Here is a 23,049-nt window from a genome sequence, read left to right on the forward strand (position 1 = left end):
TGGCAACCCACTCTAGTATTCTTGCTTGGAGAAGCCCATGGACAGAGGAGCCTGGGCTTGCAAAGAGTTAGACTTGACTGAGGTAACTTAGCATACATATACATATGTATATATTATATATTATCTATATGTATATATATATTATCTGTTGCTGGACATTTAGGTAGCTTCTGTGTCTTGGCTATTATAAATAGTGCTGCTATGAACATTGAGATAAAATGTGCATTTTTTGAGCTGTTTCCTCAGCTTCGTTAATACTTACTACTTCCAAAGTTTCCACTTTATGAAATGGCCCCTCATTATTCTAATTTTCATTTTTATAATTACTCATAAGGTCCAACAACATTTCATATGTCTATTGCCTATTTGAGATTTTATCTTCTCTGACATCTTCTGTTCCCACTCTTTGCTCATTTTTATAATTAGTTCTTCTTTCTTACTGAATCATAAAATTCTTTATGTATTTTATATCCTAAACTTCTTATCAGTTATATGGGCCCAAATAGCTTACTGAAAGATCATTTTCAAAACCGTTTGAGCTCATACAGGTAGAAATTTCTCTTCCTACCCTATTCAGGTAGTAATTCATTGCCTGTTCACTCATTAATTCATTTTACAAGTGCTTTTGAGTACTATATCTCATAGGCAATCAACTGTGCCAGCTTTGGGGCAAAATAAGGACAAATAAGATATTTACTTTCTAGTTGGGGATATGATAACAACACAAATACCTAAAACACATAGTAAAATGTAATTTGGGCCAGAAGAGAACCCAGCTGAAAGTGAAAGTACATTTGGATATTTCACAGTAAAATTGGCAAAAGAATTTGACTTTAAAAGTTGTGCAGAAATTGATCATGCAAGGACAGGGTTCAGGACATGGAGCTGGAAGAGATTTCATGAGTGAATATCAATCCATTCTTTGAACAATTTTTATATCTTAGCTCATTTTAGCTTCAAGGCAATTCTGTAAAGTAGTTATGATTGTTGTCTTTTCATGTATGAGAAGCCCAAGTTTCAGAGAGCTTGAGGAGGAAATTTGGCAAAGTCCTCAAAACCAGACATTTTGGAATTTCATGCAAAACCCAGGTTTCCTTGACTTCACTCTTGCCACCCAACTATACTCAACGGCTCAAGGGGCAGCAAGCCAGCTTGTAGAGCCCAGGGGTCACTTGTTGCCTGGGCACTGGCCAAGGGGACTAGGTCAGACAGCGAAGGGCTCACACCACCCCAGCCATGCAGACTGATGGCCTCCAGGGAGCTGTTCCTCAGCCTCCTGGAGAGCAAAGGCTGGGCAGAGGCGTATCACCTGAGAGAATGTAAGAGATGGTCCTTGTGAGACGACAAGCAGAGAAACCAGAACACTGGCTCTTTCACCTGAGAAAATAAAAACTTAGCAACAGGGAAACACAAAGCCTGGGTCCATGATTGCACAGATAAGAGAGCCAATAAAATTCTGCTTTCTCAGTCAATGTCTTTTGAATGAGTGTATAAGCGAAGAGTGTATAAACTACGGGCTTCCCTGGTAGCTCAGCTGGTAAAGAATCTGCCTGCAATGTGGGAGACCCGGGTTGGGAAGATCCCCTGAAGGAGGACATGGCAACCCACTCCAGGATTCCTGCCTAGAGAATCCCATGGACAGAGGAGCCCGGCGGGCTACAGTCCATAGGGTTGCAAAGAGTGGGACACGACTGAGCGACTAAGCACACAGCACATAAACGAAGGAGGAAAAGAACAAAAATGCACACCCAACATGGGAAGCAGACCGATGAAGGGCACTTCAGCACAGAGGAGAGGCAGATCAGGCCACTGTTGTTTCCTTTCACAACGTGCGTTTCTGTCTCAGGAATACTTACCTTTCCACATTTGCACTGTGGAAAGAGGTGATGGGGACGTAGCCTTCATTTTCCTTCTATTATTACATATGTGAGCCTCTTCCCATGCATCCTCGGAGCACGGAATAGCCCTTCAGCTCCTGGCAGGGGGCTTCCCTGCCCACACAGAAGGGACCACATGGATGGCAGAAACAGTGACTCAGTCTATACGGGAGGGTACTAAGGCCCAAAGAGAATTTGTAACAGAGCACACCCTCCTCTCTGGCCATCCTCTACTGCTAATACTGGAGTTTGCCTTCAGTTTTATAGATTTGAGATATATTGACTGTTCATATGCTGAGAAAAAGGAGCAAATATGTACCAGTGTCTCCCAGATCTTGGGCAGTGACTCTTTGTAAAGATCCTCCTCTGGAAGATGAAACTAAGGGATGTTGATGGTGTCATAAAGGGCGAGCAGAAGAAACACATGACAATCCTTCACATGGGTGGTGACAAAGCCCTTTGAGTCCATTGTCTCCACTGGCCTCCACCCAGAGCCCTGGAGACAGTCCTCCCCTTTATCTATAAAGCTCAGGAAGCCCACAGATAGTGAATGTCTGCCCTACCGATGATGAACTAGGAGCCAAAGTTTTATCTCCACTCTTGCAAGTCCAGCTAAGATCTTCCCAATATCACACAGAGGGGAAGACAAAGATATACAGAAGGAAGAGAGGAGCTCCGCCACAGTCACATTCATGGAGAGCATCGATGGGTTCACTCACTCATTCATTGATCCATTTGTTGTTTTATTGAGAGCTTATTGTGTGCCAGACACCATGGGAAGCATGTAGTTGTCTCCACGCTCATAAAGCTAATTATTTTGATGTGTTCCAGGCAGTCCTTTTATGCAAAAAAGGGACAAAACCTTTGCCTATAAATCTCTCCCTTTCTACCTTCCATGACTCAATTGCCACCCATGAAAACACATGCTCACATTTCCAAGAACACCAAAAGATGCTTCATAAGAATTAGCTGAAGTCTGGGATATGTCAGCATCCAGGCCTCTTTCCCAACTTTCTGTGCACAGCATTTCTTACTGCTCCGTTAGAGCCACCCCATGCTGGTCAGATCATTTATACAGTCAGTCATTCAGCAATACAGACGCTGTTAGGATAAAACAAAGATGTACTTGAAGAAGTAAACATATTATCAACTCTTATTCCAATAAGAAGTCAAGCTGTGTCTCAAACTTGCTTGATCATAAGACTCCCCCAAAGAACATGTTAAAGTACAGATTTCCAGAGAGTCACACATCATATCATTTAGACCTGCCAAGGCAGGGAATCTCCTCCACACTTTTCCTTCCACAAGTCCAGAAATTTGGAAAAACTCTGCTTGCAACTACCTCTGCCATTTCAGAAAGCAAAAAAAAGATCTCTGGACACAGCACCCGGGCTTTGTGGTTTCGAAGAATATTTGGAAGCTGGAACACTAAAACGCGTTCAAAATCTATCAGTCAGGGGACTAGATGAGTTGTCTACTCCAAGTGAGGCAGGTAAGAGATGGGCACAGAGGATCAGGAAGCGGATGGGGAAAGGGGTGCTCAGACGAGGACCAGGGTATAGGAAGGTCAACAGATCAACAACTCTTCGGATAAGCGGCTCAGCTTGGCCAAGGATATAATTGCACAAAGTAAGCCAGTTAGACCCAAGCCCACCTCACTCTGAGCTGCTCATAAACAGAAGGACTTGCTTAATGCCTACTGCTGGCAGCACTGGGAACTGAGTCAGCCCTTGATAATTCCTGGGGTGGGAGGGGCATTCAGTGCCTTATAGCAAACCTAGGCCCCTCTGTGGCTCTCCCTCAAGCCTGTTTCTGGTTTGACAGGAGTGAGGAAACTGGTTGAAAGGTTTGGTCCCTAATCCTGAAGCTCCATTGCTTCCTGCTTTCTTCTTGCAAGAATGAAATTATCAAAGCTCCCCGTTGTCTTGGCCCTGAAATGTGCTTTTAGATTAGAGTAACGCTAACTGCTTATCAACCAAGAGCTGTAACTCACATAAGAATTTCTAAGCTTGGCAACCCTGAGAAATTAATAACAATTGGAGTTTGTATCATTTTAGGAACAGAAGTGGGAGATAGTTTCAATTAATCAGCTTTTTAAAAAAAATGCACCTTTGTCTATAACAGTGCTAAGTAAAACTTTGGAACATGAAAGGCAGAGGGAAAACTGTTCATCAAGCTAAAAAATGCACCCACTTTATTCCCTGTCCTTTACATTCAATCACCTGCAACTGACTTTCCCATAAAGAATCTCCCTTAATCCTCTGGATGATACAATGTGGTAGGAATGATTATTCCCAACTCACCGAAGAGAAAACTGAAGTTCAGAGTGGTTCTATAACTGGAGTGAGAGATGAAGCTCTGATTTGAGTCAGTTTTGACATTTTGATTCCAAAGAAAGAGATACATACTCCATGCAGCATCATTTGCATTTCCCAGGAAAACTAAGGGAGTGTTCTGATAAGCAGTATCTCCCAACTAGATCATGAATCTAGGCAGTTTCTCTTACTCATCTCTGCCTCCCTAGAGCCCCACACAAAACTCAGAAAATGTTTGATGACTGAATGAATAATTTAGCTACGTTTGAACTTTTCATGATTGCAGCCCTTGCAGATTTCTGGAGGAGATTCTTTTTGTTTTAAGCCATCCCCCTATTTTAAAACTTTATTCTTTTAGTGAACCTGTTCTTGGGGTTTGTTTCCCACCTAATCATTTGCCATCAGGACTGGGATTCAGTGAACTCTTCCTCAAATGCTGCCCACTTCAACACCACCTAATCCCTCAAAACACCTTACATTGCATCTCAGAGACGTGTCCCTGAGACATGAACAGACAGCTAAGAATGTCCAAAGACTAGGGCATTGACAGGTAGATAATCAGATGAGTCCTGGGCCATAAAAGTGATGTCTGAGCATCTTTGTCAGAGCACCAAATTCTGGGTGAGTGGTGGTTCAATATAACTGACAGTCAGCTGTGAAGTTAGGCCTCAGCTTGCCTGCAGGAACCGTATCCTGTGGGATGGAGCTATGAGGTTGCTTCTTCATGTGAAAACTGGAGAGAGAGCCATGGCCTCAGAGCCCCCTCACGCAGCTCACAGAGACCATTCCTGGGGCAGGGAACTGCTCCTACAAGGCTCCCTCTTTAGCACTCAGCAGCTGCAGCCCAGCACCTGGGTTTGAACCTTATTTCTGCCAATTTCCCAGCTTTCGCACTTCTGGCTGGTGGTATCACTTTGGTCAGCCTCAGTTTCCACGGATGTGAGAAAATAGATCATAATGCTACTTTTGCCACTGGGTTGTCATGAAATTTAAAGAAAGGCTCAATATGGAAAAGTTTAAAGCCTAATGTCTGGCATATTATGAACTTTTGACAAATGTCAGTTATTATTAGTGGCCTATTATTTCACTCTTACAACTATTTTTTTTTTTAAATCAAATGGATTGTCTGCCAAATACCTGCTACTCATCACCTTGTTGTGGTTCAGTCACTAAGTCATGTCCAACTCTTTGTGACCCCATGGACTGCAGCATGCCATGCTTCCCTGTCCTTCGCCATCTCCCTGAGTTTGCTCAAACTCATGCCCACTGAGTCAGTGATCCCATCCAACCATTTTATCCTCTGTCGCCCCCTTCTCCTCCTGTCCTCAGTCTTTCCCAAATTAAGAGTGTTTTCCAATGAATTGGCTCTTCGCATCAGGTGGTGGAAGAATTGGAGCTTCAGCTTCAGTATCAGTCTTTCCAGTGAATTTTCAGGGTTGATTTCCTTGAGGTCCTAGACAACATCAAATAGTGTGTGATAAGACATTTTTGTCCTTCACAGGCTCACAGAACCTGGTGATCTCAGAGGACCCCCATATGATACCTCTCACTCTAGACAAGGCAGAGGCTGGGAGAGGTGGACCATTCAGACTCACATCAGAGCTCAGGCTTTCTCTCGTCTCATCTGTGGTGGCTCTGCTGCATCGCTTTCTCCTCTCACAGTCACACTGTCTTCAGTGTTCAAAGAAATATCTCTCTGGAGCCTAAAAATGTTTTTGCTGTCAAAGGAAACTGCCAAAGAACTATTTCTATGGCTCTTCAGTCTTTGCATTTAAAAAATCTCTTACACTTATAACCTAAGACATAAATAAACGCTTTAAAAGTTCAGCTTAAATTTCAAGTAGGTGAGGCATATGTGTGTGTGTTAGTTGCTCAGTCGTGTCCAACTCTTTGCCACCACATGGGTTGTAGCCCGTCAGGCTCCTCTGTCCATGGGATTCCCCAGGCAAGAATACTGGAGTGGGTAGCCACGCCCTTCCTTCTCCAGGGGATCTTTCAGGGAATGAACCTGGGCCTTGTGCATTGCAGGTGGATTCTTTACTATCTGACCCATCAGGGAAGCCCAAGAAATCATAAAAGAGAGGCAGTTTCAAGGAGGTTTGGAGCTTGAGAATGCTCCCGTGTCTTATAAGTCTATTGAGAGATGTTTCCAGATTCCTTTTGAATATTAAGTAATCCATTCATTTGGAGCATCAGGTCTTGGCTGCGGCATATGAGATTTTCATTAGCGGGCATGAACTCTCTACTTGTGGCTCTCAGGAGCTGCGGCACTCAGGCTCAGGGGCTGCACAGCTTGTGAGGTCTTAGTTCCCCTAGTAGAGATCAAACCCACATTCCCTGCATTGCAAGGGGGATTCTTAATTGCTGGACCACCAGGGAGGTTCTGCTTACTGGGATTCTAATGCAATATTTTTAGACCAAAGAGCTTCATGACTTGAAGACATTACGGCAGTGGAGACAGGGGGAGGGTAGATGAGAGGGTGGGGAGTGAAATTTCTCTGTAGAGGCCCTTTACTGAGGTCAGTGTGAGCACTAGAACTTCCAGCGGGTAGGCTCTCTTTTCTCACGTTGCAGTGTCATCGGAAGCACCACTGTCCTCGGTTTACAGACCTCAGGATTGGAGGTCCTCTGTCCTCGTATGGAGGTGGTGTCTCCATGGAGACAGAACCAGGTCTGGCTCCCACTGCTGCACTCCCACAGCCTGCAGCAGGCTCTATCAGATGGCGGCTGGTCAAACATCCTTGGGGCCGTTGCTGTTGCTTACAGGCGAGTTTCAGAATAGAAGATATTAATTTTGATCTCTCCATAGAGTTGACCCCATAGAGTTAACACGAACAAGAGTAACAACAGAACAAAGAGAAAAAACTTAGTCTGCCAAGCCTCGACTCCGTCCTCCGCTCGCCAGGCCGCAGAGCTTGTCTCCCTGTGGTCTCCGCAGATCTCTGGACAGGGATTGTAGGCGTGCTTCTCCTGCCCGGTTCGGGGATCCACGGTGGGTTCCAGGAATTCACACAATAAACAGGTTTTGGAGAAACGCCAGCTTGTTACTCAGACTTCCTTTTCAGAATTCAGGTCAGTTTCTATCCCCAGATCTTTCTGTCATCAGTTACTGAATTTTAGCTTTGGTTTTCTCCATGGGACACAGAACCAACAATTGGATAATTGGGTCACTTTCTGCCTTAAATCACTTCTTGTCTTATTATCTGAGGTGATGAGCTTGACTTTCACAGTAGACGAGATTGGTGCCCTCAGGAATCCTGAGAAAACCTCCCAAAGATCTGATCCTTGGGAAGCGGTTTAAGTCTTTAATGAGGAAAACAAAGAAATAGCCTTCAATGGCAGGCAGTAGAACAATTTCTACCTGAGAAATGAATTCCAATACAAAAAGATCTATTGCTGCCCCTGTGTTCAGAGAAAAAAAAATCCTCCGGTCAAGGTGGCTGAGAGAAGCCTCTCATAGTCAGATCTCAGATGGGAAGGAAGAGGAGATGTGGAAGGAATGAACAGGAATATCTAGATATTTAGAAGATGTCCTAGTTTCCCAAGTTTTTTTTTTTCCTCAGATTTATTTACTTACTTATTTATTTATTTATTAACTATTGCTTCGTTCCGGGCCTTCGTTGCTGCCCGCAGGCTTTCTCCAGTCGCCATGAGCAGGAGTCACTCTTCATTGTGACGCACGGCCTTCACTGCGTGGCTTCTCTCGCTGCGGAGCTGGGGTTCTAGGCACGTGGCCTTCGGTGGCGGCTGCACGCGGGCTCAGGATTTGCGGCGCAGCTCTTTGATGCGGTGCTTTCTGGCCTCCTTGTCTCTCACGTAGCTGCTCTCACCCCACCTTCTCTCCCTGGAGGCGGTGTGTCCTGGCACAGAGTTGTTCCCGTCAGCCTCCCGAGTCCAGTTTGGAAGCCTCCCCGCGGGCTTCCGGAGGGAAGGCCTTTGGGAAAGAATGCTGCTGCTGCTAAGTCGCTTCAGTCGTGTCCGACTCTGTGCGACCCCATAGACGGCAGCCCACCACGCTCGCCCATCCCTGGGATTCTCCAGGCAAGAACACTGGAGTGGGTTAGCAAGACAGCAACCCGGGAGTGAAGTCGGCCCCGGGGGCCAGCCGGGGGCGTGCTCCTGACACAAGAGCCGGCGCAAAGTTCGCAGGGCGGAAGCGCGTGGCGAGCCCCAGAGGGCGGAGGAGAACAGGAGAGGAGCCTGGAGAGAAGCAAGAAGGCCGCTGACGAGCTGGCTGTGCCTCTGGACGTAACCAGGACCCCGTGTCCCTGCAACTCAGATCATCTTATGGAATTTCTGAGGGAAAATCATCTCCAGCATTTTGTGGAATGTGACTGCCTGGTGAGGCCTAATGAAAGAGGAAATTTTAAAAATAAAGTACAGGAATTTCTTAGTTGTTTTGTTGTCTGTGAGAATTAAAAACTGTTTGAATCAAGAATGGCAACACTTCTCTTTAAATCTGATGACTCAAAATTCTGGAGAGTGCCTATGTCTGGTTGTCTTACTAAAGTTGAAAGTGAAAGTGAAGTCGCTCAGTCGTGTCTGACTCTTTGAGACCTCATGGACTGTAGCCCACCAGGCCCCTTCATCCATGGGATTCTCCAGGCAAGAACACTGGAGTGGGTTGCCATTTCCTTCTCTGGGCCGGTGGAGTAGTGATCTTTATTCCCATCCACTTCTGCCCTGCTCTCCTCTCTAGAGGAAGAAGCTGAACTGTAATTCCCTTGCCCCCTCCCCCATCCCCCAAGAGGACACTCCTCGGGTACAGTGTTGACCGCACTGTGTACACACGAGTGCATTTTCGTGTCTCCTGCTTGAGACAATGACTGCTGAATTCTTCTGTACTTTTCCAGTGCTTACCCTATTTCTAGGCTCAGAACAGGTACTCAAAAAAGGTCTGCTGTTATGGCCAAAAAGCACATGAAAAGATGCTCATCATCACTAATTATTAGAGAAATGTAAACTGAAACTACAGTGAGGTATCACCTAACAAAGGTCAGAATGGTCATCATTAAAAAGCCTAAAATAATAAATGCTGGAGGGAGACTGGAGAACAGGGAAGCCTCCTACACTTGGTGGGAATGTAAATTGATGCAGCCACTATGGAGAACAGTATTGCGGTTCTTCAGAAAACTAACAATAGAGTTACTATATGATCCAGCAATCCCATCCCTGGGCATATACCCAGACAAAACTATAACTTGAAAAGATACATGTACATGAATGTTAATAAGAGCACTATTTGCATTTGCCAGGTCATGGAAAAAACCATCCATTGACAGATGAATGGATAAAGAAGATGGGGTATATATAGACGATGGAATATTACTCAGGCATAAAAAAAGAATCAAATACTGCCATTTGCAGCAACGTGAACGGACCTAGAGACGACCATACTAGGCTAAGTAAGTCAGAAATACAAAGACAAATACCACATAATATCACCTATATGTAGAATATAAAATATGACACAAATGAACCTGTCTATGAAACAGAACAAGACTCACAAGCGTAGAGAACAGCCTTGTGGTTGCCAAGGGGAGCGGAGATAGGGGAGGGAGAGCCTGGGAGTTCGGGATTGGTACATGCAAACTCTTGTGTACAGGATGGTTAAACAACAAGGTTCTGCTCGAACCCACATCTCCTGCCGCTCCTACATTGCAGTGGATTCTTTACTGCTGAGCCACCAGGGAAGCCCGAAAATCAACCACACTTCAGGAAAAATGTAATAAAAGTTTTGTTGCTCTTTATTGATTAAAAGGAAAAAGAATTAAACCTGATTATTTTTTTAAAACCGAACACTGCATAAATACAGTGAAGGCTGTGAGCTTCAGAGTTGCTGCAGGCCCACTCACATTGCTCACCCACGGTTTTGCACCCTCCCTTTCCGGATTGTCTTCAGAGCCAGATCATCACATCTGTGCTGACTCTCTCAGCAGCACGTCTTTCCAACCGCTGCAGTGTGCCTCCGTGGGGCCGCTCACTCTTCATCCAGTTTGGCTCTGCACAAGGGCTGGAGTTTCTCAGAGCTAAAGCTGAAGAATCTGCAGTCACACAAGTCATTCTGCTTCCAAACTTTCTGGGAATTCCCCAGATGCTCAGAGCAGGGACCACAGGCTGGATGAATGGGAACTTTCCCAGTATTGTGCTGGGAAGGAGGCCAGGTCCATGGGTCTGGAACAGGTTGGAAGGATTGTTGATCGCCTTGGTCTTGCAACACGTACAATTTCCCGGTAACTTAAAACCAAGTCTACCACCCCACCCCCAACAATTCCTACTGCTTTCCATGGAGCCTGTTCTCTCTCTGAAGGGACAGCAGAGTTAAAAGGGTGATTGCTCTTTGTTGGGCTAAATCAGACAGCACCATTACACTTTGCCCAGGACTGCACTGGGAAAGGTAGACAAACAGACTTCTGGCTCTTAATAAAAACCCAAGGGAGGCGTCTGGGAAATTCTCTAGGAAAGAGTGACTCGAACAGGAAGTGGCTTCTTAGTATTTTGTTAGGACAGAGGACCCTCCCTGATTTAAATCTCCTTTGTTTGTGATGAAAACAAAGTCTTTAGCAAAATCATGGGAAAGGAAAAAAATTGAGCATTGGCTACTCTAAATGGTATGTTTGGGTGATAAGAATCAAGAAGTCCTTTCTTCCACAAAGGAGGCTCCAGTGAATGAAAACCAACAATAGTCTGTGCCGGATGGAGCCTGATTCGCCCCCTCATTTTCAAGAGAACGTCGTGGTGCACAGACAAACCATGAACAGAGACAAACAGAGCGAGGCCCCGTGGAGGGGAGTGTATTGGCACTGCTGGGCTCCATTCCAAAGGGTCTTTCATGCCTGGGGTTGTGGATTTTAAAATCCACGACGGGGCCTGGTCCTCCGTCGGCGTGGAAGAGAAGCAAAGCAGTGCTTCAGCTTTCCCCTGGAATATCCAGCGCAAGCATGAAGAAATGCTGAGAACAAATGATCCAAACCAATAATGTAGTGGTTTATTCTAACCAACTCCCCTATTATCCAGCATAAGAAAATTAACTGGACTGTTTCTGGAACTTCACAAAGTGGTAAAATCACTAAGAGGCTTGACTTTTGCTGCAATGTTCATCACTCCCTCCCTCCCACCTGCCGCTCCTCTCTGAGATCATCATCTTTTATTCAAAGAGAAAAGAAACTTCAAGATGTGTCAGGGCCGCATGAACCTCCTGGCCTGAGAGCCAGTTTGGAAATCAATTTCGTACCCAGTTCTGCATGACTCAGAACAGTTCTCACCCCATTCTTACAGCACTGGAGCCAACAAAGGTGAAAATAATTCTTGTATTTGTCTAAGGGGCTTACCGTGAGAAGGAGGCATACCTCCATCATTTGTCTCCAAGGACAGACCTCGCTTAGGAGTGAGGTTACCAAAGAATTAAAAACGCGTGTGTATGTGTATGTGCACATGTGTGCATGTGCATTTGTGCATGAAGGTCTCCACAGGTGTGCTTTCCTGGCTACTTTCCAGGGCATCCTTTGGGGGTGCTCAGCAGGGGGCTGCTACTCACACCCGCAAACCATCCATGTCCCCTTCCTGACGAGCTGGTCTGGGCAGCTCCCTGGGGGATCCACTGTCCCCTCACTTGCCATCTGCCAGGAAGCGTAAGGAGAAAGGGGAGAGCGGTAGCAATCAGAGACCAAGGATGTCTGTTTCCACTTCCGTCACTCAGGCACAGTCTCTGAGAGACTCCTGCTGCTGTCCTTGGAGCCTCCGAAAGGCTCTGGGTGGTGTGTGCTGGATGTGTGCAGCCAGCGCACATCCACCGCCCTGCGTGGCCAGGAGGCACAGCAGGCCACAGAGCACATGGACCGAGGAACAGAAGGCCGCCCATCAGTGGCCAGACAACGAGAGGAAACGCAGTTCAGATGTTTTGCTTATGCTCTCGAAAGACCAGAAGGTTGGTCTCCCTTTGTTGTGCTCAAGACAGGCACTGTGTTCCAGAAAGAAGTTATTAATCACCTTAAACTTAGACTCTAGGCCCTGTTCCACTTGACCTCATTGTAAGATCAAGGGCTGTGTAAGCTGAAGAGAGAGACATGGGGATGAGAATCTGATCCGAACATCTGAGCAGAGCCATGGGAGTTGGGAACCAGGTTAGTTGGACAGACATTCGCTGCATGTCTATGAACGCATCCTGTGTCAGGTGCTAGATCTTCACAGAATCAGATAAGACCAGGGCCTTGCCCGAAGGGATTTCACTGCGTCATCCGGGAGATGGGCACATAATCTTGAGATTAGTGGGGACATCGAGCCATGCCCGCTTGTGAGGGGAGGAATCCAGGTGTTTAAGGAAGGCTTCCTGGAGAGTGTCATGCCTGAGTACATACCTGAAAGATGAGTACAACCTGGCCTGATGGTGACAAGTGAGGGAAGCATTCCAGGAAGAGGCAGAACTGTAAATAAAGCAATGAAAACTGTGGAGACCTGCAGGCAGCCTGCGGGAGCACCATGCCTGAGGTGGAGAAATATGGGCCTGGGGAGGTGACAGGTCAGAGCAGGAGGCAAGGCCAGGTTTGAAATTTAGAGTGTCATGGAGACTGGACTGAAGCCAGTATTAATAGTTTCAACAGAGGCAAAAGAGAAAGAAACCTAGACAGGGTGCTAAGGGGACATTCTAGGTGACGAAGGTGGCCAGTCTCCTCAAGTTCACCTGGATACCAATCATTGTCCACGGGGCTCTAGGCTGCAGGAACTGACTCATAAATCTGGATGTTTCTAGAGCAAAGGATCAAGTGAGTGGGTGTGCCCACTGTCATGGGAAAGAAACTACCTGAGTGGCATAATGCACTGCACTCAGTAACCTATTATTGTGCAGAATCCAGCCACCTCCATTACTCATCCAAAAAGGCTGGTTCAACTGGTGTGTAGGCTAGTGTGTAGGCGAGAATGACCAGCTCCTAAGGCCTGTTGCTAAACAGGCATCGTCACCTTCAGGATAAACCAGGAGAAGAATCCACTTTAGATCCAGGGGAAAGGCTGACACAGGCAGAGAATTAATTGAGTTTCACAAACATAACAATATTTCCATAAAGTGAGGATTTAAAAAAAAAAACTCTTTGGGGGCTTAAACTGAGTGTTGAAAGCAGAGTAGGGGCACCGAAGGTAGATAGGCCAGTATGCTGTTTTGTAACATATTTAAATGATAATTTAATTTTGCTTTAGTTTTCTTTTATTATTTTAGGTAAAAATTTCTTTCAAAATGACATTTGTTTTCCTCTTTTTGAAAATTTAAAAGACATGGTTTTAGAACTTTTAAAAAGATGAAAATTTAAAGAAAATAAAAATCACCCAGAAATAAAAAAAATAAAATAAAAATAAATTTTAAAAAAACCTCTTTGATTTGGTGATTTTCCATTACCTGAACCATCCTTTTGGAAAAATTAAACTATGAAGTTTCCTCATTTCTTTCTCCATCTACTTACCTTCCTCTCCATTTTAGATGACTGAGTATTGGCCCTGATCCTTAGAGTGATAGTGATGAGTCTTGTCATTGAGCCAATGTGATGCTATTGCTCTGAACCCTTTTTTTACCATTGGTTTTCTCTCTTTTACACTCATGAAACTACTCTGAAACCCTGTATTGGAAAACTTTCCTGTGTGTTTCTCCTTTATTCTCATGCTACTATCATGCTTAGAACATATCACCAAGTGTACATTGGTTTTTTCACACTTTAAGCAACACCAGCTGGGTGTCCTACAATTCAATTCAGTTTTGCTTGCCTGTAAATGCTGGAGAAGACTCTTGAGAGTCCCTTGGACTGCAAGGAGATCAAACCAGTGAATCCTAAAGGAAATCAACCCTGCACATCCACTGGAAGGACTGTTGCTGAAGCTCTAATCCTTTGGCCACCTGATGTGAAGAGCTGATTCATTGGAAAAGACCCTGATGCTGGAAAAGATTGAAGACAAGAGGAGAAGAGGGGACAGAAGACGAGATGGTTGGATGGTCTCACTGACTCAATGGATATGAGTTTGAGCAAACTCCAGGAGAGAGTGAAGGACAGGGAAGCCTGGCGTACTCCAGTTCATAGGGTCCCAAAGAGTCAGACACGACTTAGCAACTGAACAACAACAACCTATAAATAGTATCAGATCCCCCAGGTTGAGGACCCAGTCCCACAATACTGCCTCCACTTCAAATGCCAATTGCCAGTCCCAAGCTGTCACCTGTACTCAAGACCAACTGGCTACAGATTAGTGTTCCCAAGACCCTCTTCTTGAGTTCAGTAGTTTGCTAGAATGGCTGGCAGAACTCAGAGGAACACATTTACTGGTTTATTATAAAGGATGTAATAAAAGAAACAAATGAACTTCCAGGTTGAAACTGAGGAGAACCCTCCTGTGAGGCCTTCCCAGGGATAGACTGATCCCCACCCCACGGCCCTCACCTGCCTCTTGTTCATAGGAAAGCTTTAGCTTCTGAGGTCTTCCTCAAGTTCCAAAGAACACATTTCATTGGAAAATTGATAGAAAGCAGAAACAAAGAAAAAGGGTCAAACATGACAAAAAAATAATAGTTAGGCCTTAAAACAAAGTCAAGGACTTTTAGTTCCTCCTCAAAGGCTATAGATAATGTCTTTAACCATATCCTTGAGTTTTTTTGTAGATACTAAACTCCCACCAAACAGAAAGTTGACAGCATGCTGACCACAAGCACATAGACCTCAGACTGATTTGAGCCAGAAAACTGATCACTGAGATTCCCAAAACACCACCCTATTACCTCACCACCAGTGAATCAGAAAGATCACTATGAACTGATCACATACCTTCACATTATCCTCTCCTTCACCTTGGCTTTAAAAACCCTACCCTGAAATCCCTGGGGAATTTGGGACTTTAGAGCATTAGTTACCCATGCTGTTTGCTTGGTGCCTTGCAATAAATGCTGTGATCTTTCCTTTACCACAGCCTGGTGGTAGATGGTACCAGCAGTAGATGAGCTTTGCTGCTGATCAGATGAGCATACTTAAGTTTGGTTTAGTACCAAGGTGAAGGGATATATAGGGCAAGATCTAGAAGGGGCCCAGCCACAGATGCTCTGTCCCAGGAAGTTGGAATCCTCCACTCTCCTGGCATGTCCATCAACCTTGAAATTCTCCAAACTCCATACTTTTGGTATCTTTACAGAGGCTTCAACAAGTAGGAAGGATAGATCATTAACTCAATTTCCAGCCCTTTCCCCTTCCCAGAAGAGAGCAGGAAGGGCTGAAAGTTCCAATCTTTTAATCATGGATCAGTCTTTATGGTGATCATCGTGTGGCCATCCAGGAGTCCACCAAGGGTCACCTCCTTAGAAAAAATGACACTCCTATCACCCAAGGGATTTAGGCACTCCATAACAGGAACTGAGGGGCAGAGGCCAGTATAGGTATTTTCTATTATTTCACAAACCCCTTATAATTTTTGGCTTTTGCTTATTGACTTCATTGTTCAGCTTCCATTCTTACCACTTAGTCAAAAGGTGATCAGTTTTCTTCCCCAAAGTTGATTTCTGTAGAAAATGAGCGTGTAAAAAATAACAGGGGATTCATATTTATGGTTATATCAGCCAGGTCAGTGAGACACAAGAAAACTTCCAGCATTTGGTCAATTTGGTAAATAAGTGGGGATATCAACACAAGGAAGAGTATAAGGCACTTTATCTAAATCACTCCTTTTTTATTCACGAAAACAACAACAAAAACAACCATCAGAGAAGTTGTCTACCTGAACCAAAACATTGCGTGAGTCATCAGTTAAGCTCAATCAATAGGTGCCATACGCACAGGGCCTGTACCTCCCTGCATAGTGAGAATGCTCCTGTTGGTCATAATTCCTTAGCGTCCTTCAACAGAAGACAACCAGCACAGCAGAGGAGTGGGGAGGGCCCAGCTTAGTCACCAAGCAGGCTGCCATTAGAAATCCCCTAGGAAGTCTCCTATCATTGCAGAGAAGTTGCCATTTCCTGCTTGCGAGCCACACCCTTACTCTGAGCTTCCCCATTCTTCACTGGGATCTTGAAATCAGAGACTCAAGTAAGGAAATTTTTCTGGTTATGGAATCTCGAATTAAGGGCCTTGTGTACTTTTTGAAACCAGTATTTAATGCGAAAACTCAATCAAATTTTCTCTTTTTTCGATCATCCACTGTCTCCTAGCTGCTGTGTGGAGTATAAAAGGACAGCATAACACAATTATAATCACAATAACTATAGTTGATATTTTGGGGGCTTGTGCAGTGCATCATCTAGGGGGTTATATTTATTAACTCATTTAACATTTATGGGACTTCCTAGATGGCTCAGTGGTAAAGAATCCACCTGCCAATGCAGGAAACATGGGTTCAGTCCCTCGGTTTGGAAGATTCCCTGGATGACAAAAAGGCAACCCACTCCACTATTCTTGCCTGGAAAATTTCATGGACACAGGAGCCTGGCAAGCTGTATAGCCCATGGGGTTTCAAAGAGTCGGACATGACTGAGCATGCCTGCGCACACACCTTAACACTTATTATAGCCCTGCCACGGTGATACTATTCTGTTGCCCATTTTAGGAACAAGGAAACTGATTGATACAAAAGTTAAGGCCCTTACTAAGATTGCACATTTAGACACTGGTGGAGCAGGGATTTAAAATTGTACGGCTAAGAGCACAGAGGACATCTTCAGGCAGGTTTTGGTCTGTCTGCTGCTTCTTCTTTTACAGATGTCACCTTGGGAAAAATGATCCATTGCTTAAAGCCTCTGTTTTCTCATCAGGATAGCTAGGTAATTATATTTACTTCATTGGCCAGTTGTCAGGATGGGAAGGGTCTATGCATGTATGGAATAGGGACAGGAACCCCAACGTTGACCACTCAGTGTATGAGCTGTTAGTATTATTGTTTCCAGCCAGCCTTCCCAGGGTGCCCAGTTCCATCATTAAGCAGCTAAATCCCTGCAAGGCCACCACCAGTTCCTGCTCTCTGTGAGGTCTGCCCTTGTGACTTCCCATCTGGGCTTGTATGTGAGACCACTGTTCTTTTCCTCTGTGCAAGGACAAGGTGGGCCAGTCAGCAGTCACAGCAGCCCTCTTAGTCTCCCTTGGTTAGGTTCAGTTTGGTCACTCAGCATGTCCAACTCTTTGCAATCCCATGGACCGCAGCACGCCAGGCTTCCCTGTCCGTCACCAACTCCCGGAGCTTGCTCAAACTCATGTCCATCAAGTCGGTGATGCTGTCCAACCATCTCATCCTCTGTTGTCCCCTTCTCCTCCCGCCTTCAATCTTACTATCCCTTAGTGTCAGCCTACCTAGAGGACAAACCTGTCCTTTGGAGGAGTTCCTTAAAAAACTGAAAGAATTTTTTTCTATTCCAGAGGATATATTTTAAGTTGTCTCAAAGCTCAAACTACAAATTTGATAAACTTTCTTCTGTCTCAGCTACTCTGAAATGAGTCCCCCCCCATAAATGTCATTTCCTGCTCACTAGATAGCCTGTAGTTTGAGTGAATGGATACCCCCAAATTTCTTGACAATCCCTCTAGCCACTTTCATATGACGAATGTATTTCACTGATATGTTTATTGTTTGTATAAATATGTGTAAGGCTAGTAAACACATATTACAGTTCTTTCTGATGAAACTTACTGATGTTTTAAAATCAAGAGGCATACACAGGGCATACTAAGTGATAGTTTTCAACCAGGCCATTCTGCTGAAACCCCAAGACTTGCCCTAAGGCCTGACCTTTGACCACCCTGATCCGCAGATTCCTCATCTGTCAAGTGGAAGCTACGGTAATAGTGCAGATTTACCGAAGGCATACTGTGTGGCAAGGACTACTGTTCTGTGTGTGCACACACTAAATGGCTTAATCCTTTCAACAACTCTTTGGTATAGCCACACATACCACTCTACAGTATTCCCCACTCTACAGACAGGGATACTAAAAGCTAGACTACAAAGCTTTGTTAGTGGAGAGGCTGAACCTTGCACCCACACGGTCTGGCTCCAGGGCCTAAACTCTTGGTCACCACATACTTCTGCCTCCCATTTCATACTGAGCTAATTGAGAGCTCATATACTACTTTGTAAAGAGTCAGCCCTCCTTAATCAAGGACTCCACTCTGAGGATTCAATCAATCACGGATGGAAAATATTCAAGAAAAACAAGACCAGAAAGTTCCACAAAGCACAACTTAAAACTGGCCACACCCAGAAACTATTTACATTGCATTTATTAAGTTGTAATAAGCAGTAATAGTAATCTAGAAATGATTCAAAGTATATGGAAGGATGTGTATAGGTTATGTGCAAATACTATGCCATTTACATAAGCGATGTCATGGGCTTCCCCAGTAGTTCAGCTGGTAAAGTATCTGCCTGCAGTGCAGGAGACCCCAGTTAGATCCCTGGGTTGGGAAGATCCCCTGGAGATGGGAATGTCTACCCACTCTTCTTGCCTGGAGAATTCCATGGAAAGAGGAGCCTGGCAGGCTACAATCCATGGGGTCACAAAGAGTCAGACACAACTGAGTGACTTTCACTTTAACATAAGGGACTTGAGAACCTCAAAGTTTGGTATCTGTGCAGGGTCTTGGAACTAGTACCCTGTGGGATATTAAGGCACACTGTATACCCAAAATATAACAAGTTTGAAAGTAACACATTGCATTCACAGTCTGAGACATGAAATCATGCTAATTAAGGGCACCCAAGCCTAAAAAATCAGAGAATAGTACTTTAAACAATCAAAGAATTTGTGTTTGGGGCCATTATTTCTAGTCTGAGCATCTTGTAAATTTTCTTGGTAGGATTAGTTGAGAAGAACAGAGAGTTGGTGACAAGCATTGTATAAAAATCCCATAATGAAGTTAATAAAGACCCTACGTTAGTTCTTACAGTTATTTAAAAATAATATCTTTTCCCCCACAGGTATATTTTCCTTCCAATTTTATTTCACTGTAATGATCTGTACTCTACTCTTTAAATGAAGCACTCCCCTTGTTGCTCAATCCCAAAGCACTTTAAGAAAAAGCAGGAATGAGTGTATTTCCAAGCAATGACTTTGGGAGAAATTCATAGGCAAGAGATCAAGTGCCATAAATATAAAAATTAAAAGATAAATTGAACTCACAGAAAAATAGATGTCAATCTATCTTTGATTCAAAGATTGATTTTTATTAAAGAATAAAATAAAAAGTTAAAATATAGATAATTCAAAGAAGCAAAACATTTCTACTTCCTAGTTTACCTCTTTTCCTTTATGAAACTCTTTATGAAAGTTTTAAACTTTTAAAGAAAAGTTATTTGTTTTGTTTAAACTAATACACTGCATTGAAAGAATGCAACTAATATTTGAAAAAGTATGCACAAACATATAAGTAGGAAAAAAAATCCTTCTAGAACTGGCCACCACTAATCATAGGGAGGCCGCTCAGTTTGGGGCTTTCAGATGCTTCCTGGTCCATTCATGTTTGTCCATGGACACAACTGTGTCTCAGTCTCCTCATTTGTAAGTGACGATGATAATAATGATAGTACCTTCACTACAGGGTTGATATACATGAGCTAAGCCGCGTGAAACACCTGGAATTTTGCTTGACATACACTAAATAATAAATATTATTGCTCTTAGTATTGTGTTATTGGGCTTCCCAGGTGGTGCTAGAGGTAAAGAGACAAAGGTTCAGTCCCTGGGTGGGGAAGATCCCCTGGAGGAGGTCATGGAACCCACTCCAGTATACTTGCCTGGAGAATCCCAAGGACAGAGGAGGTGGCAGGCTGTAGTCCATAGGGTTGCACAGAGTCGGGTATGACCGAAGAGACTTAGTACACACTGTTGTTATTATTACTTTATTACTACAGGCTTTTTTTTTTTTTTCTTGTCACACTGCAAGGTGTATGAAATCTTAGTTCCCCAATCAGGGATTAAATTCCTACCCCTGGCACTGGAAATATGGAGTGCTAACCACTAGCAAACCAGTAAGGTCCCAACAGGCATCTTTTTATGCATATGCAGAGATGGAAAGTAGCTAGCTGATCCGAAACATTGGATCTTTTTATAGATTCTATATTTATTAAAATTATTGTATTTTATTATGTATGTGTTTAGTCTCTAAGCTGTGTCCAACTCTTTCGTGATGCTATCAACTGTAGGCCACCAAGCTCCTCCATCCATGGGGACTTCCCAGGCAAGAATACTGGAGTGGGTTTGCCATTTCCTTCTCCAGAGGATCTTCCTGACCCAGGGATCGAACCCGTGTATCCTGTGTCTCCTGCACTGGCAGATGGATTCTTTACCACTGAGCCACCTGGAAATTTCCCTTTTGAAAACGAAAGGACTAACTGAAGGGAACTTCACTTTGAATTAAATGCTTCTTTATCACAAGTAGTGTAATTTTTAAAAAGATCTCTCTAAAGTCAAAAGTGGAGATTAAGGGGAAAAAAATAAAGGTAAAAGTCATTTTTAAAAAGTCTTATGCTTCAGTTTTAGACTGGGGCTATTGAACACTACTGCCAAGATTTGTGTTGGTAGTGTCACTACTGCCACTGACAAATTTTTGTTATTTTAGAATTTTCAAATGATTTTCAAGTTGATAATGTTGGCAATATCATCTGTATCTATGATTCTTATGATTATTAATAATGAGTTTTATATTTAAATGGATTCAGTGCTCAGTACAAGTCATCTTATTTTATCCATTTCGATTTCTTTCCCTTTTTTTAAAAACTCTCAGTTGGATATTACTTGTACAGAGATTTTGTTGTCTTTGTTTCGTTTTTACTTTTCTGAAATGGTTCATAAGATATTCTCTGTGTTCTTTAATGTTTGACAGTGTCTGTTTATTACCTTTAGATTTTAATGGCAGCTTGACCATTTATAACATTTTGGAATGATCCTTTTGCCTAACTCTCCACATTTTTCTGGTATTGTAGAAAACCCTGAGGATAGTTGACCTTTTTTTTCTTTTATTGTAGAAATGAGTTTTACTTTTCTGCCTGGATTTATGAAAAAGAAAAAAAAACAGTTTGTTTATAAAGTTTATATGGGATAGGTCTCTATTTTAAGTTTTCTGGAACTTCTTAAAAAACATACACGATAAGTTCTTCTTTATTTCGGAAAAATTTTCCTGTAATATATGTTATCTTGTGTTAATTACATCCATTTTTCCATCTTAATATATCTATTTTTGCGGTTTTTGTTTCAGAGGTTTGCATTAGCCTTAGTTGAATAATTTCTGTATAATGTACTAGTTTCTCTCCTAATATTTTAAAATTAATTTTCTTAAGTAATTTTTTACAACAGTTTCAGGTTCACAGCAAACTAAAGAACAAGGTACAAAGATTTCCTTTTCACCTTCTGCCCCCTCAGATACAGGAATAGCCTCCCCCATTATCAACAAGCCCCACCAGAGGGTACATTTGTTACAATTTATGAACCTACATTGACACACTGTTGTCACCCTCAGCTTAAATAAGAGTTCACTTTTGGCTTGTACATTCTATGGGTTTGGACAAATGCTGGCAACCCACTCCAGTATTCTTGCCTAGAGAATACTGTGGACGGAGGAGCCTGGTGGGCTGCTGTCCATAGGGTCGCATAGAGTCGGACTCAACTGAAGCGACTTAGCATGCATGCATGCGTTGGAGAAGGAAATGGCAACCCACTCCAGTGTTCTTGCCTGGAGAATCCCAGGGACGGAGGAGCCTGATGGGCTTCAGGCCATGGGGTCGCAAAGAGTCAGACATGACTGAGTGGCTTCACTACTACTACTACATCTGTTTATTTACCCATTTATCTACTGAAGGATGTCTTGGTTATTTCCAATTTTTTGGCAATTATGAATGGTTTTTATATACATTATTGTGGAGGTTCTTGTGAGGACATAAATTTTCAATCCCTTTGGACAAATTACACATGATTGCTGGATCTTGTAATAAGATTATGTTTAGCTTTGTAAGAAGCCACCAAGCTATGTTTCAAAGTGGCTGCACCATTTTTGCATTCACGCCAGCATTTGGTGCCATCGAGGTCCTGGACTTGGGCCATTCTAATAGATATGTACTGGCATCCCATTGTTGTTATATTTGCATCTCCCTAATGACACATGCTGTGGAGCACATTTACATATGTACATCTGCCATGCCTCTGCCTTCTTTGGTGAAGTGTTTGTTAAGGTCCTTGGTCCAGGTTTTTAATTAGGTAATCATTTTCTTATTTTTGAGTTTTAAGATCTTATGAATTCTAATAGATATGTACTGGCATCCCATTGTTGTTATATTTGCATCTCCCTAATGACACATGCTGTGGAGCACATTTACATATGTACATCTGCCATGCCTCTGCCTTCTTTGGTGAAGTGTTTGTTAAGGTCCTTGGTCCAGGTTTTTAATTGGGTAATCATTTTCTTATTTTTGAGTTTTAAGATCTTATGATATGTTTTGGATAACCATCCTCTTTACATACTTTGGATAACCATGTGTTTAGCCAAGACATGTTTTGTCAGACGTATCTTTTGTGAGTGTTTTGTCTCAGTCAGTAACTTGCCTTTTCACTCTCTTGAGAGTGTTTTTTGCAAAACAGAAATATTTGATTTTAGTGAAGCATAGTTTATCAATTCTTTCTTCAATGGATCATGCTTCTGGTATCATATCTAAAAAGTCATTGCTAAATCCAAGGTCATCTAGTAGATTTTCCTCTATATTTTTCTAGAAGAGTTTTATAGTTTTGTGTTTTACATTTCTGCTTATGATTCATTTATTTATTTATTGGCCACCAGGCAGCCTGTGGGATCTTAGTTCCCCAACCAGGGGTTGAACCCAGGTCCTTGGCAGTGAAAGCACAGAATCTTAACCACTGGACC

The 23,049-nt window shown here is 43.3% G+C and overlaps 1 long non-coding RNA gene across 1 annotated transcript; it reads left to right on the forward strand.

Moving 5' to 3' along the window:
- Window positions 1-1,762: 1,762 nt before the first annotated feature.
- On the forward strand, window positions 1,763-6,026 carry LOC145530256 (uncharacterized). Its single transcript, XR_014071613.1, has 2 exons — window positions 1,763-3,369; window positions 5,694-6,026. It is a non-coding gene; the product is annotated as an uncharacterized LOC145530256 (long non-coding RNA).
- The last annotated feature ends 17,023 nt before the right edge of the window (window positions 6,027-23,049 follow it).

This window comes from Giraffa tippelskirchi, chromosome 12, assembly GCF_054371585.1.
Source record: "Giraffa tippelskirchi isolate mGirTip1 chromosome 12, T2T-mGirTip1v1.2.pri, whole genome shotgun sequence".
Classification (NCBI taxonomy): domain Eukaryota; kingdom Metazoa; phylum Chordata; class Mammalia; order Artiodactyla; family Giraffidae; genus Giraffa; species Giraffa tippelskirchi.